Source organism: Protopterus annectens, chromosome 14.part0, assembly GCF_019279795.1.
Source record: "Protopterus annectens isolate FY-2018-M chromosome 14.part0, PAN1.0, whole genome shotgun sequence".
Taxonomy (NCBI): domain Eukaryota; kingdom Metazoa; phylum Chordata; order Ceratodontiformes; family Protopteridae; genus Protopterus; species Protopterus annectens.
The window spans coordinates 1170066020-1170082658 of NC_056748.1; the positions used below are offsets into that span (position 1 = coordinate 1170066020).

Consider the following 16639-nt stretch of genomic DNA (forward strand, 5'->3'; position numbering starts at 1 on the left):
ATTTCCCTCATTGTACAGAAGGTTTTCTACATGGCCCACCTCATTAGGAAGTGTATCCCATCCAGGGACAAGGAGGTCATAACATCTCTGTAGTCTTCCCTTATAAGACCCATTATTGAATATAATGCCCCTTTCAGCATGTACCTCACAAAGCACATTCAGCAGCTGGAGTATAGAAATCACCATAAAAAACTTCTCCAAAGCCAACTTCATGCTACTCAAGTCAGAAGTGACAAACTTCATGACACCCATGCAGATGGGAACTGAAAGTTCAACTGCTGAATCCTACACTAAGGCACTGTACGAGCACATCCACTCATGCATGAATCCTGCCATCCCAGATAGAACCAAAATGCTCTCATCCAAAAAAAGGAAGCCAATCTGGTGGTCCCCTGCCATAAACAAACTTTACAACAAAAGGAAGAAACTTTTGCAGAAAAGAAGAAAATCCCAGGATGCAAAAAACTCCCTTACTAGCCTTAGTAAGAAACTGAGATGCCTCATAAAATCCTCCAAAGCTAGTTACGAAAATAAAATTGCCAAAGATTCCAAAGACAACCACAAAGCATTCTATAACTATGTCAAGAATCTAAATGGCAATGCTCAGATCTGCTCTGAGCTAAAACAGAATGGCATTAAATATACTGATCCGAAGGATATTGCCAATATCCTGGCAGATCGATTCAGTGCCAACTTCACCCCTCTCACCCCCTAAATGGCCCATCTCAATACCGGAAGATTGCCAAATTCCAGTAATAACAGCCACACAGGTACAAAACACACTCTCTAAAGCCAAGAATACAGCATCCATGGGACCAGATGACATCCCGGGCTGTGTACTACATGAACTACAATATGAACTGGCACCTCACCTAATTGTCATGTTTAATCATAGCCTCACCTCAGGTTTCGTGCCCACTGAGTGGCGCAGAGCTACAGTTATCCCAATCCACAAGGGGGGATCCACCTTGGATCCCAGAAACTACCGTCCCATCAGTCTGACAAGCCTTACTTGCAAGGCCATGGAGCGTATTATCATAGAACTTATAAACAAAGACATTGGCAACATTCAAACACTGGACCCCACCCAGTTTGGGTCTGTGAAGGGCCGATCTTGTCTCCTGAATCTGATTGACTTCTTTGAATCAGTCTTCAGAGCCATGGACAAGGGTAAGGTGGTCCACACAGCCTATCTAGACCTTGCCAAGGCCTTTGACACCATCCCCCACTCTGGAGTCATAGATAAACTTACTAAGTTGGGCATTAATCCCTATGTCACCCAATGGGTTGCTAAATGGCTTACTGATAGAACCCACACTGTAAAAGTAGCCGACTCCAAATCCAGCTCCAGACAAGTGACAAGTGGAGTACCACAGGGTTCATTCCTGGGGCCGCTCTTGTTTGGCATCTACTTCTCTGAAGTACAGGCCAACACTAAGGGACTCTGGCTAACAAAGTTTGCAGATGACTGCAAACTGGGAGCCATTATTGAATCCCCAAATGATATGGATACTCTACAAAAGGGCCTTACAGAAACAGATGCTTGGTGCCAGAGCCATGGGCTCAAGCTCAATGCCAAGAAATGTATTGTTATCCCCTTTGGGAAAAAACATGTATCCATGAATTACCATATAGGTGGCAGTACACTAAATACAGAAAGTGTGATAAGAGACTTAGGGACACAGGTGGACAGTGGTCTCACCTTCGATAACCACATCGCCACAACAGTCAGGAAATCCTTCTATGTGGCACACCTCATCACGAAGGGCTTTTCATCCAGAAAAAAGGAGGTCATTGTCCCACTGTACTCATCCCTCATTAGACCTATTAAAGAATACAACGCCCCATTTGGTATGTACCTCTCAAGACATCTGCAACAACTGGAAAGGCCTCAGAAATACCTCACTAAAAGAATCACAGGCCTAAAGCAGATGCCCTATGCTGACCGCCTTAAAAAACTCCAGCTAAACTCTGTCGCATATCGTCTACTCAGAGGCGATCTCTGCTTAACATACAAGGCCATGTCAAACCCAGAGCTGTTGGACATGCTACACTTAAAGAAATCCCAATCCCTCAGAGTTTACATGCTCCAGGGATCTAAACCTTGTCATCACAATAAACAAAACATGCTGGAGGGATAGGTTCTTGACCCAGAGACTTGCAACTCCTATGAACGTATGACATATGACTAAGTCACATCCCTGTATGGAAGCAGATTTAGTTAGGCCTGCTTTCCTGAGGACTCTTTGGTGACCTGCATGGACTTGCAGTATGTGGGAGTAGAAGAGGAGTACATGCTGTCTTGTCTGCTCCAAAGGCTGAGATATTTTAGAGTGTGTGTAGATGACTTTGACAAAAGGTATATGCATGGTATTTTTATAGACAGTATGGCACTGGTGAGCGCATTGCAATGGCCAGTAAAAAATGAAATCAAAAGAGTTTAATGTACATTTTGCTTTTGTGGTTCAGAACATCTTGAGATGCCAGTTTCTGTAAGGTTAATCCAATTCATATGTTTAGAGGTTTTATTTTTTGCAGAGCAAGTGCATCATTAAAATGAATGTGTTTACTCTCATGCCAACCTCTATTGATAAAACTCTCCTCTTGGACAGCTATTTGTTGTTCCCCAGAATTTCACTGAAATTATTTTTTCATAGCTGTTCCAAGTCTGTTAAATATGTCACTTAAAACTGTATATGTAGCTTTATTATCATTTTCTGCTGATATCAATCTCCACTAAAAATCCACAGTTTCTTATAGTTTGTTACATTAACTAAATGTTTGACTAAATACATATAAAAAAATAATTACATAATTCTCAGTTTGTGGTAAATCAAGCCTGAGTCAATTGTTTTGCATGTTAATTCTAAAACTGCTGTAGTAATCCTTGGCTATGTGCTAAGTGCTTTTCATGTTGGACATACTGGATTAAACAATGGGTGCCAGCAGAGGTGAAAATGGCCCTATTCAACTTGATGAGGTGCTAACTACGTTCGTTTATGGATTGACAGTGATTTTCATTTCACTGTATGATATATTTAAATGATTAGCTGTTTAGCATGTCTTATTCATTTCATTCTATGTATTTATTTGAATGCATCAACCAGTGTAATCTATCCATGTATTCATCACAAAGTAATATAGGTGCACAAAGTAATATAGGTGCATCCTGTGGAGAGATGATGCTTGAATTAATTGTTTGGAAGTGGGTATGCTGTTTTAGGAAATGGTATATGCCATTTTCTACAGAATTCAGCTCAGTTTGGGACTTGCAGTTATGATGGAAGGTTGGACAAGAGGTTAGTACAGTTTTTTTTATACTTCCTACTTGTCTAAGAATTTTACTTTTTGTGGCTGGTGAGAGTGGGATTATAGATGACTGTCATGATTTGCTTTAGGTGGCTTGAATCTTCCAATAAGTTTTATAGATAACAGCTATATTATGTTGTTTAAACTGTATGTAGATTTTGTGCAAGTCACTTCGAGATGCAGTCCATTTTGTAGGAAATTAGCTAGTAGAAAAATTAATGGGGCCTGTTTAGACTACACACTTGGACATTATAGGTAAGAGAACATTTCTGTGTTTGGAAGATTCTTATTTAAACTGTGAATTATTGATGTCATCTCTCATGTTTGGTGTAATTACTACAGAATTTTAAGTAGAAAGTGTACAGTATATATTTGGTGTACTTGTTTTCATGTTGTGTGGTGTATATAATGTACAGTTTTGTATTACAGGTTTCATTTTTAGAGGATGCTAGTTTCACTGCACTCTTTGCATTTATTTTGGTGTGTGTGTTTGTGTGTAGGGGGGTATTTATTGTGGTGACTGTCTGTCTTTTTCCATGACTAGTTGGAAGTCTGGTTTTGCAGATGTGCTATGTTGTTTTGCTTTGCTCTGCAGGACTTTAGCTCAGTTGAGAGCATGCAATCATTGTTGACGTTTTTTGTGTGTCTTATTAGTTCGGTATTTTTTTACACTATTTATTGCGTTTTCCTTTTGTGGATATATGGCCATAAAAACTTGCTGCTAAAGGACAGTATCCTATGTATTATATATATTATATACCTGTATATTATACCATGTATGTATATTAACTTCTGAGTGGAGTGGGCATGTTTATTGTGACAGAGTGGCTAAAGACTTATCAATGGTTCTTTTCTCAAAGACCCAGAATCATAGACAATTTACACATATTATTGTAATTCACTTAAAAAGATAATGCAACAACAGGTTTGTACAACCATTCATTTTCTGAACAAGAAATATGAAACTTTGCTGTTGAACATTATTGAATGAACGTAAACCTTGTTGATTTATGAGGAAATCATTTTTTGCAAAGATATTAGCCTTATATCTCATTATCATTTCTCTGAATCGAACATAAGAGCTGCGAGTCTTGACCATGCTAGTTGATACAGTCTTCAGAAACTCGAAGTCCATATGATTGAGACCATATGAACAAGTTTTCAGAAACTCAAAGCTTGTGAATGGAGGTCGCAGTACAGCGAGGATCAGGAAATGTATCCTTTTCTTCACTGTAGTGCGATCTTAGAGTTCATAGGATCATAGGAGATTACTAGGCTATCAACCTGGAGGCCATTTTATGCCGGCCTATCCGTTTCAACACAGTGTAATACCATAGAAGTATTAGTCAATACCCAAGACTGCACTTAGTGGTGACTGCCCGTGTCCAGGAGGGTTGTGGATGCTATCCCTGGTAAGAATTTTTGGTGCCCCATCCACTCATCCAGATTCCTCTTCACTCTGTTTCACATAAATTGGTAGCCTGTTTCAAATATGTGGCAGTTGCTGGGAGATGCATCTGTCCCTCCAGCATGTCCTATTTAAGTCACAGGCTATATTTATGTCCCTGGAATGGGTAGCCCTAGACCCTTTTGATTTATGGATATGCAATAAGTTCATTAGGTTTCGGTTTTCGGTTGCTCTGTAGGCCAGGCATAAGTCTCCCCTAAGAAGTCTATACGATATGGAGTATAGTGACAGGGACTTTAGTCAGTCCATGTAAGGCACATGCTGGAGGCCCTTGATCTTTGTTAGAAACCTCTGAAGTCTCTCTAATTGCTGTAGGTGTTTAGTACGGTCCATACTGAATGGGCGTTATACTCAATTATGGGCCGGATAAGTGTCAAGTATCGGGGGGGGGGTTATAACTATTTTTGTTCTTGAAATAATCCCTTTACTAATCAAGCGAGCTACGCGGAAAGCCTTCCTTACAACAGTAGACATGTGGTGGTCAAAGTTAAGCTCACAGTCAACCTGTGATCCCAGGTCCCTTACCACTTCATGGGTATTAGGGTATTGTTATTGATTTGGCAGTGTGAAGGGACATTATTTGTGCTTAAGGGAATGATGATGCATTTCTTCGCATTCAGTTTGAAACCATGACTAATACACTAGTCGCTGGTGCAGGGGGTGTGGGGGGTGCAGATTTTTTTTTTTTTTTTTTTTTTTTTGTGAGGTTCAAAATAGTATTAGAGATTAAGAACAATGCTCCCAATTTTGCAGTCGTCTGCATATTTTGTCAGTGTTGCCAACACTGTTGACATCCAAGAAAAAGATGCAAAAACGACTGGTCTCAGAACAGACTTGAGCATGAATTCATTTCCAGCAATATTACTCTCCTTCACTTGCTGATTTATCATTTCTGCATTTGGACCCCATACCTACATTGTACCCAAGCATATACACCGACAGAGTCCCAAGTCATGTACAAGATGTCTTCTACATCCTAAATGAATGGGTTCCCAAAGTCAGTATTAACATCTCTACATCTGCATTCATACAGTTTAGAGTTTTGACTGACATACATTTCAGCAAAAATTCCAAACTTTAATAAGGCTATACATTCATGGTGGATGTTATATTAACCAAGGGGTGCAGCAGGGTGTGGGGCTTGTTCCCATTTCACTCAGGTCTACTACAGAGAGAGAATAGTAAAAGTTTTATTTACACATTATAGCATGAATTGAACAGCACTGTGGGATAGATGTGATTTAACATGATAACCGACTCCTCTTGATTAAGTTTCTTGCCTGCTTGATGTGATGTATGCTTAGACTACCCTTTTTGCACCAGGAATATGATGCTTCTTTGAACAAGCCGTTGTTCCGTATATTTTTGAATCTCTATATTGTGCCTTCTTGTCTGGTTTCAGATGCTGGTAATTCCATATTGCTGGGGTCAATTTAGAGAAGGCTGTTTTAACAGTGGTGGTTTTGAATCTGACAAGAGATCATCAATACTGGGTAATGTGGCTGAGCGCTTAAATTACCTCTTTGATTGAAAGCTTGTTAAGAACATATGGACCAAAGATTCTATTAGCATATTATTAGGTTATGTTGTAGAAGTCTGCCAGGTAATTGTACTTTATTCTATGTAAAACCAATATCTGAAATTCTGAGGACAGGATTATTTCCAGGTTCATGTTTCAGGTTTTTAACTGAACATATGTTGCAGGGTGCACAGAAGCACTTAAACAACTGATGATGAATATAGAGTACACAAGTGTACAAAAACTGTTGACTGATTATAGGCAGTACAGGAGTATCTAAAATGCTGATCAGTATACGGTGTACAAGTTTATATAAACAGCAGTGTATGAGTATAGGGTACTCAAGAGTATAGAAACTGCTGCTGTGTGCAGTAGTACATAAACCGCTGCCAAGTATGGTGAGTGCAGGTGTACTGGCTGATGACAAAAGAGCAGCATTGGGTATCAGTGAGAGTATGAGGCATTTTTTTTTTTTTAACAACTGGAAGTCCACCATATATAAGCAGTGGACACATCTGCAGGACAAACTGCTGTGTACTTCATTTGCTGTCATCTGGCCATGATTTCACAGACTGTTACCATTCCTCTCAACTGTCTCTGATTTGAAGAGTGTTCCTGTTACTGCTTCATATTTTGTCCCCTCCCATGTAAAATCATTGTAATCTTTAATGATTTACCAGAAAAATCAGTCAATCGACCAATATTGTCAGACATTAGAATGTCATACTTCTTACTCATCAGGGAGTGCAGGTGTAGGTAAACTGCTGCTGCTGATAAGCTTAGGGAGTGCAGGCATATAAAAATATTGTTGGTGTTAAGAGGATGTACAGGTATACATAAACAGTTGCTGAGGAGTATGGCTAGTTTTATGTATAGGCAAATTGGTCACCTTTCATCTAGGTGCCCTTTACTGTGTGGCCTAGTAGTGTGAATGGTTCAGTTAGATGAGAGCATATGCATGTATGTTCTCGAATGCCATCAGGGATGTATCTGTGATAACCTGCTCTGTGTCACCATCATGACATGTAATAAACTATGTAACATCAAAGTTTAAAGACACACCAACTAATAATCCACAGAAAAAAGAAGAACCAAGGTCCAGATCCACTCAAAAATACTGTTTATTGAGCTCTTTCGTCTCTCTAATGGAAACTTCCTCAGAATCAGAGGTGTATGTCCCAGCCATAGGGAAGCAGTGTGTAGGTGGCCATCACCATCATGACTCTAACACTTTCCCTTACCTGGAGAGGCGTGTAGGTGGCCATCACCATCATGACTCTAACACTTTCCCTTACCTGACTTTCCCCTTTAGCATCAGTCAGTGGATGTAGATATGTATACTTTGGAAAGAAGTCTCTGGATAAAACTAGCACTGAATTTGTTTGCTAGTATTTTGCCAATATCTTTTAGATCTGAATAGGTAGGGCCATTTTGAATAAGTTCACAGCAATGTTGGATGTTATTCCTTAGTTTCTTGACATAACTAAAGAATGATTTTTAATTTCCCTTAGTTTCAGTTATTAACATGTGTTTATGAGCTACATTTGTAGATTTAAAAGTGTTTTTCCTTAATTTCTTAACAGAACGTCATTCTTTATGGCTACCCCAGTGCTTTTGTCCATCACTGAGTGCACCAGCCTCTTTTACTGCCCCCAAACTAGCTCTATTCTAAGCCTGGGGCTGCCACAGAGCCAACCCTGGGGGGTTGTTCCATTGACTGCTTCCTGCAGAATATGTTTTTAATTTTGGAGTTTATACTTGACATACCTTCCCTCCTCTGAGTTCCTCTGTCACATCTAGTGGCTACTCCTTTTTATGGAAGATGCCTCCCACTATACGAACACCCCCCCCCCAGGGGACGTGCACATCTAACCCTCTCTGCCAGTGCCACAAGCACCCAAGCTACTAATGGGACCCAAGTCATCTGGCCTGGAATTAGGGCTTTCTCCCACTATGCCACAGTGCAGGCCGTTTTTTTTTTCCTTTTATTATAAGAGGAGCACCAGAGAAGTTTGTTTTGAATTTCACAATTTTCTTTGTTCTCGTAGGGACTACCAGCTGTACTCATTTATCTAAATGGGCATAGAGTTCCTTCATGAAGTTATTTGCTGTATCTTCATGAGAGCCAGTGCTGCCATGACTGAATTTCAAAACTTCATTATTGAAATTGATGACATTCTATATCAAAATACATATATTTCACATGTTCTGATACATATAGACATGCTTCAGAGTTTGTTGTCTACTTTCACCTAAAAGATATTAGGCCATACAGAACAAAATGAGAGAAGCATTATTGAGGGGTCTTTTCACGAAAATGTTTCAAGAATATCTTGAATAAAGATGCTTCAATGGCACAGAGGGCTAAAAGCTCAAACTACATCCCAGATGACCTAGATTTGATTAGTGGCTTGGTTGACTGATGGGAGTGGCAGGGAGGGATGGGTGTTTCCATCCTAGGGTTGGGATTTAGTGGTGATGCTTTCTAAGGGGAGTCATGGTCTAATGAGGGGATTTGTCTTCATACACAACCAGTGAGTGTGGGAAAAGGGAAATGTAGTGTGTGTGTGTGTGTGTGTGTGTGTGTGTGTGTGTGTGTGTGTGTGTGTGTGTGTGTGTGTGTCAGGCTCCAAGGATTCCCTTGAGATCCATCATCCATGAACAGCCCTAGCAACACCAGAGAAAGGCTTGAGGGTAGGAGAATGCTGGTCTCAGTGCGTGGATGTGAGGCACTGAGACTCGGACTTGTATAAATGTGGTCAGGGAAGTAAATATCTGATATTAGAGTTGAATTCAGCCCAGCATGTCCTTTGTAAATTGACTATAACTATAGGGCACATCTGTGTGTGTGTTTATGTGGGTGGGTGGGTGTTTGTTTAGGTTTCTCTGTGTGGATGCTGCACAGCTGCACCATAAAAATGCTGTCCATGTAGGTTTATGCATGATGTATAAAGTATGATGCTTTTAGTTAGATTACTACAGCAGCCTCAGATGTAAGAGCTAACCACCTTTTAAAGCTTATGGTCACCTTCCACATATTCAGACTGGTCTCAGCTTAAGCAGAGCTGGAAAAAATCAGTGTCTGGTTGCCAAACCTTTCTGAGTTTTCTTGCCACTGAAGAGCACTCTTCTTGTTGGCTTTTGAGAATTGATGGTTGGCTAGCTTTTCCATTGCTGAAAGGATAAATTCCCTCTGGAGTGGAAAAAAAAATGTACACTATTAATTTTATGACTACAACAATACTTTTCTGACAAAAACTAGGGAATTTATTTTTCTGGACAGTTACTTGACAATTCTGAGTGTAAACTTTTTTTTTTTTTCTTAAGTTTACTATATATTTTTTTGAAAGACAAGTGTATAAATTAGTTTAAGGACTGGGCGAGTCTGTCTTGTTAGTGTTTTTTAATGAGAAAAAGACTATATTTTGATAATTAACATTCACTGATTGTTGCTCATACCTTTCAGTGCAAGAAATTTGGACAAAGCCAGAGAAAAATGGGGGAGGCAAAGGCCCAAAAATAGGGAGAGATTTTAAATATTGTTCCAATAAACTTAGAAAGTTGCTGGACGGACAGATTTTACACTATGTTGTTGTGTCTTTCGGCTTATCCCGGTTAGGGGTTGCCACAGCAGAACCCCGGTCCGCTAATGTTTGGTAATGGATTTTTACATGCCGAGTTACCAGACATGACGCACAACCTTCAACAAAGGCACGCCCATTCACGCATGCCTCCACACAGAAGACGCTCTAGCTGAGAATCGAACGGGACAACGTCTTGATGTGAGGCGACAACGCTACCTGTTTTCTAAAAGATATGAAGTTGGAAACTCTGATATCTGTTATTATTTAGTATTATCCAGTGACTTCAGTCCTGAAAGTTTTGTTAGAAAACCACAACATTTATGAGGAGCAGACCAAAAGTAAGATACAAAAATCTGGACAGCCTGCCAAACTTTGGACAATTGAGAGGTATGCTGCTGCTGTCATCGATTCCTGGGTTTCACAGTTCTTTCTGAGCTTTATAACCACAGTGAAAAACTTCTCTAAAGCAAATTTCACACTCCTCAAAACTGAGGTGGAATCCTTCAAAGCCCCCGGGCCTGTGGAAAATACGGCCCAGACCGCAGAATCCTTTATAAACGCATTCTATGAACACCTTCAGGAATGCATGGATCATGCGATCCCAAATAAAACCAAGACCCAATCCTCCAAAGGCAGACGTCCTGTCTGGTGGACCCCAGCCATAAACAAACTATACAATAGAAGGAGGAAGCTACTAAATGATAGAGCAAAATCCCAAAAAGGGAAGCATCACTGATCAGTATTAGCAAAAAACTACGGGCACACATAAAATTGTCTAAGGCCAGCTTAGAGAGAAAAATTGCACAGGACACTAAGGATAATCACAAGGCTTTCTTTAGTTATGTTAGGAACCTGGGTGGTAATTCCCAGATATGCTCAGAATTAGTCCAAAATGACAAAAAATACACCGAACCCACGGACATTGCCAACATCCTAGCTGACAGGTTGAGCGCAAACCCCCCCCCCCCACCAAAAGGGCAAATATCTATCCCAGCAGAGTGCTGCCCCCCTGACATTTCAGATGCTCAGGTAAGAGCCGCCCTCTCCAAAGCAAAAAACACAGCATCAATGGGACCAGACGGTGTCCCGGGCTGCGTCCTACATGAACTCCAAGAAGAGCTAAACCCAAACGTAAAACTACTGTTCAATCTCAGCCTTACTACAGGATATGTGCCCAAAGAGTGGTGTACAGCAACAGTGGTCCCTCTCCATAAAGGTGGTGCCTGCAATATTTTTTAAGTTAGAAGTTAGAAAGGAAAGAACTCCTTTGGCAGTTGCGAACCAACGCAAATCAGAGACCAGGTATTAATGAAATGAGTTCTATTGCATGTATTCTTAGATTGAAAAACCTGGAGAGGTGAATGCTGCCCCCCTGGTTAACTTGTTGCAATTTCTTGTAATTGTCATAAAACCTTAATTGTTGGATATGGTCAAACATGAACGTAAAAAAATATTGCAAATAACATTGTTCAATTACACCTACACACTGGCACATGGTTACTTGGACCATTGCTTTTAGTGGTGAACAAGGTGATTCTATTTGTCCATCTAGTGTTAACTTAATACGAATTTCCATTCACGACTTAAGCTGGCTAAGTACCGATAGGGACTTTATGTCCACCTATTCTAGGTGGATTATAAAAGGGAACTGCCCCAGTGGTTAATGAGTTAAGGGTGCACTTACTTAATGGTTATGGGGTAATAACAATAGCTATATCAATATTTTTATATACTTGTACCCATACCCATATATTTTTATTTACATTCTAATATTAACCTCTATTTTATCTTTATTTCTTTATTAAGTTTTAACATTAGGTATAAACATGGTTTTAACAAAGTACTATTTACTAATAAAAGTTTATAGTAAAAATACAAAAACTTATATACAATTTAGGTTTAGTACTAGTACTACAAACAAGAACTAGTACAGATATTTTAAGGGGTGAATATCTAAAGGGCTGGTAATTATCATTTGGTGAACGGATAATAATAGGACCATTTGTGCATTTTTTATAAAACAATATTCTTACGACATACTGGTTATAAATATGTTTGTTCGTATAGGAATGTGATTGTTGTTTTTGCTTTGTGTTTGATGAGAACTGTCATAAAGAAATGCAGCCTTGAATTGATTATGTTATTTTGATAATTAACTAACAATAGGTCAAATTATGTAGCCAATTAATGAATTAGTATATAATTGATGTAACGCCCATGGTTCACTGTTTGCAAGCTTCTGATGAAGTCAGGTATACGTCCTTGACGAAAAGTGTACTGAAATTAAACGCACTTTAAGCCTAATAAATCCATTGATTTTATTTGTGAAGAGGGTTCCTGTTCCAGTTGCTTTATTTATTAATGCATAGGCTGCTAGGGAGAACATCAGCATGGTCAGGCCTAACAGGTCTTATGTTTGATTCATAGACATGATAATGAGCTTACAAGGCAAATATCCTTTGCAAAAATTGATTTGCTGGTAAAGCACCAAGGGTTACAGTCAGTCAATAATGTTCATTATCAGTTTCATATTTCTTTTTCAGAAAATGAATGCTTATGGAAACCCTGTTGTTCCATTGTCTTTTTAAGGGAATTAGGGTAATATGTAAAAATTGTCTATGATTCTGGGTCTTTGAGAAAAGAACTGTAGATAAGACACCTTGTCACAGCAAACATGCCCACTCTACTCAAACATTAAGAAACAAATTCTCCAAGCAGTTAAAGAAAAAAAAATAGCAACAACAACAAAAGCCATTTCATCTGAAACCATAGCAAGCTGCTTGCTATTACTGTAAAAAGCAGCTTGCTGTGGTTAAATCATCACACACCGCTATCTTAAATGCTTCAGTGCTCCAGCTATACTGAAAATGCAGTATTGACATTAATTTATGAAGCCAGTACTGCTATGTCAAACGTTCGGTACCTGGAATACATCTCTGAACTGTCCTTGGTTTTGCCTCAAAGTTCCTTTGCTCCCTACAAAATGTTTTGTTTTCCTGGTAAAAAAGGATTACAATCATTTAATAATGCCAGGCATTTGATTTTTGTATTTCTTGTTCAGAAAATGAAGTCATTTGCTTCAGTATCTTTTTAAGTGAATAGGACTTAAAAATTGTTCCTGATTGTAAGTCACTGTCCAAGCTATAGCAAGATTAGCGGAACACAATCTTTTTGATTTCATGGAAGATTTTTTTTTTGTGTATATCTTATGGTGCACTGCGTAGTTGTTGAGCAACATTCTAAGACTAACATTGCTGTAATGGACATGTCACTTGTAAAAATAGCTGTAGACAAGTTGAAGGGGATCACCAGACTATATCAGTAATTTTAGACTGTGGACTGCAGATAATAAGATTATCAACAGACTGCTAGAGCTAGGCACTCACATTCCTGCTTTATATATAAATGTATATATGTATATATATATATATATATATATATATATATATATATACATACATGTACACTGTACACACACACACACACATGTATAATATATATATATATATATATATATATAGATATCTAAACACACACACATGCATGTGTACACAAGCACTTAGCACACAGAAAACACACACGTGTATGCGTATATATATATATATATATATATATATATATATATATATATATATATATATATACACATGTATAAACATTGGCACTAGATAATTGGCACTGTTGAAGTGACACCATGACCCCATCTCTAGCAAATTGAAAAAGGGGATTGTGGATACATGCATGTACATAGATACACACAAATACCGAAACAGACATACTTAGCACACAGGGAAAAAAAAAATATATATATATATATATATATATATATATATATATATATATATATATATATACATACATACATGTATATATATATATATATATATATATACACACACACACACACACACACACATACTATGTATATATATATATATATATATATACAGAATACACACACACACACACACGCGCACTTATATCATATATACACAGGACACTCTCCTCTTAGCAGCAAGTGATTATGCCCAAAAGAGAAAAATGTAGTACATCTGATCAAAAATCAGATGAGTGAACGGTACTGGGTTTTTCTTAGTGAGCTCATGTAACATGGGGATTTCGGAAATTTGACCTTTTCTCCACTGTGGTGTGAATGCATTGTTGGTATATATTATTGGTAGGAATAGTGTATGGTGGAGGTGCAAGGCAAAGAGAGAGGTGGCGAAGTCTAAGGATAAGGCATATGAAGAGTTGTATAAAAGGTTGGACACTAAGGAGAGATAAAAGGACATATACCAATTGGCCAGACAGAGGGCCCGTGCTAGGAAAGATGTGCAGCAGGTAAAGGTGATAAAGGATAATGAGGGAAACATACATACAAGTGAGAAGAGTGTGTTGAGCAGATGGAAAGAGTACTTTGAGGGGTTGATGAATGAAGAGAATGAGAGGGAGAGAAGGTTGAATGATGTGGGGATAGTGAATCATGAAGTGCTTTTGATTAGCAAGGAGAAAGTAAGGACAGCTATGAAGAGGATGAAGAATGGAAAGGCTGTTGGTCCATATTACATACCTGTGGAAGCATGGAGGTGTTTAGGTGAAATGGGAGTGGAGTTTTTAACCAGATTGTTTAATGAAATTTTGGAAAGTGAGAGGATGCCTGAGAAATGGAGAAAAGGTGTTTTGGTACCTATTTTTAAGAATAAGGGTGATGTGCAAAGCTGTAGTAACTACAGAGGGATTAAATTGATCAGTCGCAGCATGAAGTTATGGGAAAGAGTAGTGGAAGCTAGGTTAAGAAGGGACGTGATGATTAGTGATCAGCAGTATGGTTTCATGCCGGGAAAGAGCACTACAGATGCGATGTTTGCTCTGAAAGTGTTGATGGAGAAGTACAGAGAAGGTTAGAAGGAGTTGCATTGTGTTTTTCAAGACTTAGAGAAAGCATGTGACAGGGTGCCTAGAGAGGAGTTGTGGTATTGTATGAGGAAGTCGGGAGTGTCAGAGAAGTGTGTAAATGTGGTACAGGATATGTACGAGGGTAGTGTGACAGCGGTGAGGTCTGCGGTGGGAGTGACGGATGCTTTTAAGGTGGAGGTGGGATTACATCAAGGATCAGCTCTGAGCCCTTTCTTATTTGTAATCGTGATGGACACATTGACAGACAAGATCAGACTTGGACTATGATGTTTGCAGATGATATTGTGATCTATAGTGAGAGTAGGGAACAGGTGGAGGAGACCCTGGAGAGATGGAGATATGCTCTATAGAGAAGAGGAATGAAGGTCAGCAGGACTAAGACAGAATATATGTGTGTGAATGAGAGGGAGGATAGAAGAATGATGAGGATGCAAGGAGTAGAGGTGGCGAAGGTGGATGAGTTTAAATACTTGGGATCAGTAGTTCAGAGTAATGGTGAGTGTGGTAGTGAGGTGAAGAAGAGAGTACAGGCAGGATGGAGTTGGTGGAGAAGAGTGTCAGGAGTGATTTGTGACATACGAGTACCAGTAAGAGTGAAAGGGAAGGTCTACAAGAGGGTAGTGAGACCAGCTATGCTTTATGGGCTGGAGACAGTGGCATTGACAAAAAGGCAGGAGTTAGAGCTGGATGTGGCAGAGTTAAAGATGTTAAGATTTGCTCTGGGTGTGACGAGGGTGGACAGGATTAGGCATAAGTATATTAGAGGGTCAGCCCAGGTTGGAAGGTTTGGAGACAAAGTCAGAGAGGCAAGATTACGTTGGTTTGGACATGTGCTGAGGAGGGATGCTGAGTATATTGGGAAAAAGATGCTAAGGATGAAGCTACCAGGTAACAGGAAAAGAGGAAGGCCTAAGATAAGGTTTATGGATGTGGTGAGAGAGGACATGCAGGTGGCCGGTGTGACAGAGCAAGATGCAGAGGACAGGAAGAAATGGAAACAGATGATCCGCTGTGGCAACCTCTAACCGGAACAGACGAAAGAAGATGAGTGTATGGTGGAAGCATCTCCCATGCAAGGGGGGGGGTGGGTGCAGGGGGGTGTGCCACCATGCAAAAAAATGTGTTTTTTTTTTAATTAGTTCCAGTGTTTTGTTGTTTCGAACATTTTGGTTCAATTATGAGAGGTTCAGTGTTGTGACACTTCACGGACGTCATAAATCCTAATACACATGCATGTATTTATATAAATGTACAAATGCACAAATGCTTACTTAATCTATATAAAAAAGCCATATAAAATGACTTGCTTTCAAATAACTACAAAGCCTAAAACAAATCACACATCAGAAAGAAATACCCAATCTAACACAGTCAACCAACAGAACTACAAAAAATAAGCAAAAGTGTGAGAAAATCTCAATACAAATACAAAAATACTCCTTAGATGAAATACAGTAAAAGTAGAAATCTTTAAAAAGGAAAAAAAATATTCCAGTGTTATACTACTAAAAGTATACATCATTATAACAAAAAGTACACTCAATACATAATCCTCATTCATCTTCTCCTCCATCTGTTATACTCAGTACATGAAATTACACCATTCATTCATTACAGTCTAAGTATGAATCTTCCAAACATAAATTAACATACCTGTAATGTCCATCTGGGTGATATAGTCAAGTCTGTCTTCTACAAAGATGATTATTTCTCCAAATGACTTCTACAAAACATGTTTACTACCAAAGCAGTATAACATAGCTATTATCTCTAACACTTATCACAACAGGACCCAAACTCATAAATCCCTCATTTACAAATCCTACCGTGTACAGTTTTAAT

At 39.0% G+C, this 16639-nt stretch overlaps 1 protein-coding gene across 1 annotated transcript in view; it reads left to right on the forward strand.

The window, feature by feature from the left end:
• Positions 1-16639, forward strand: part of GMEB2 (glucocorticoid modulatory element binding protein 2) — a 2829650-nt gene that overhangs the window by 669349 nt on the left and 2143662 nt on the right. The window lies entirely within an intron of this gene.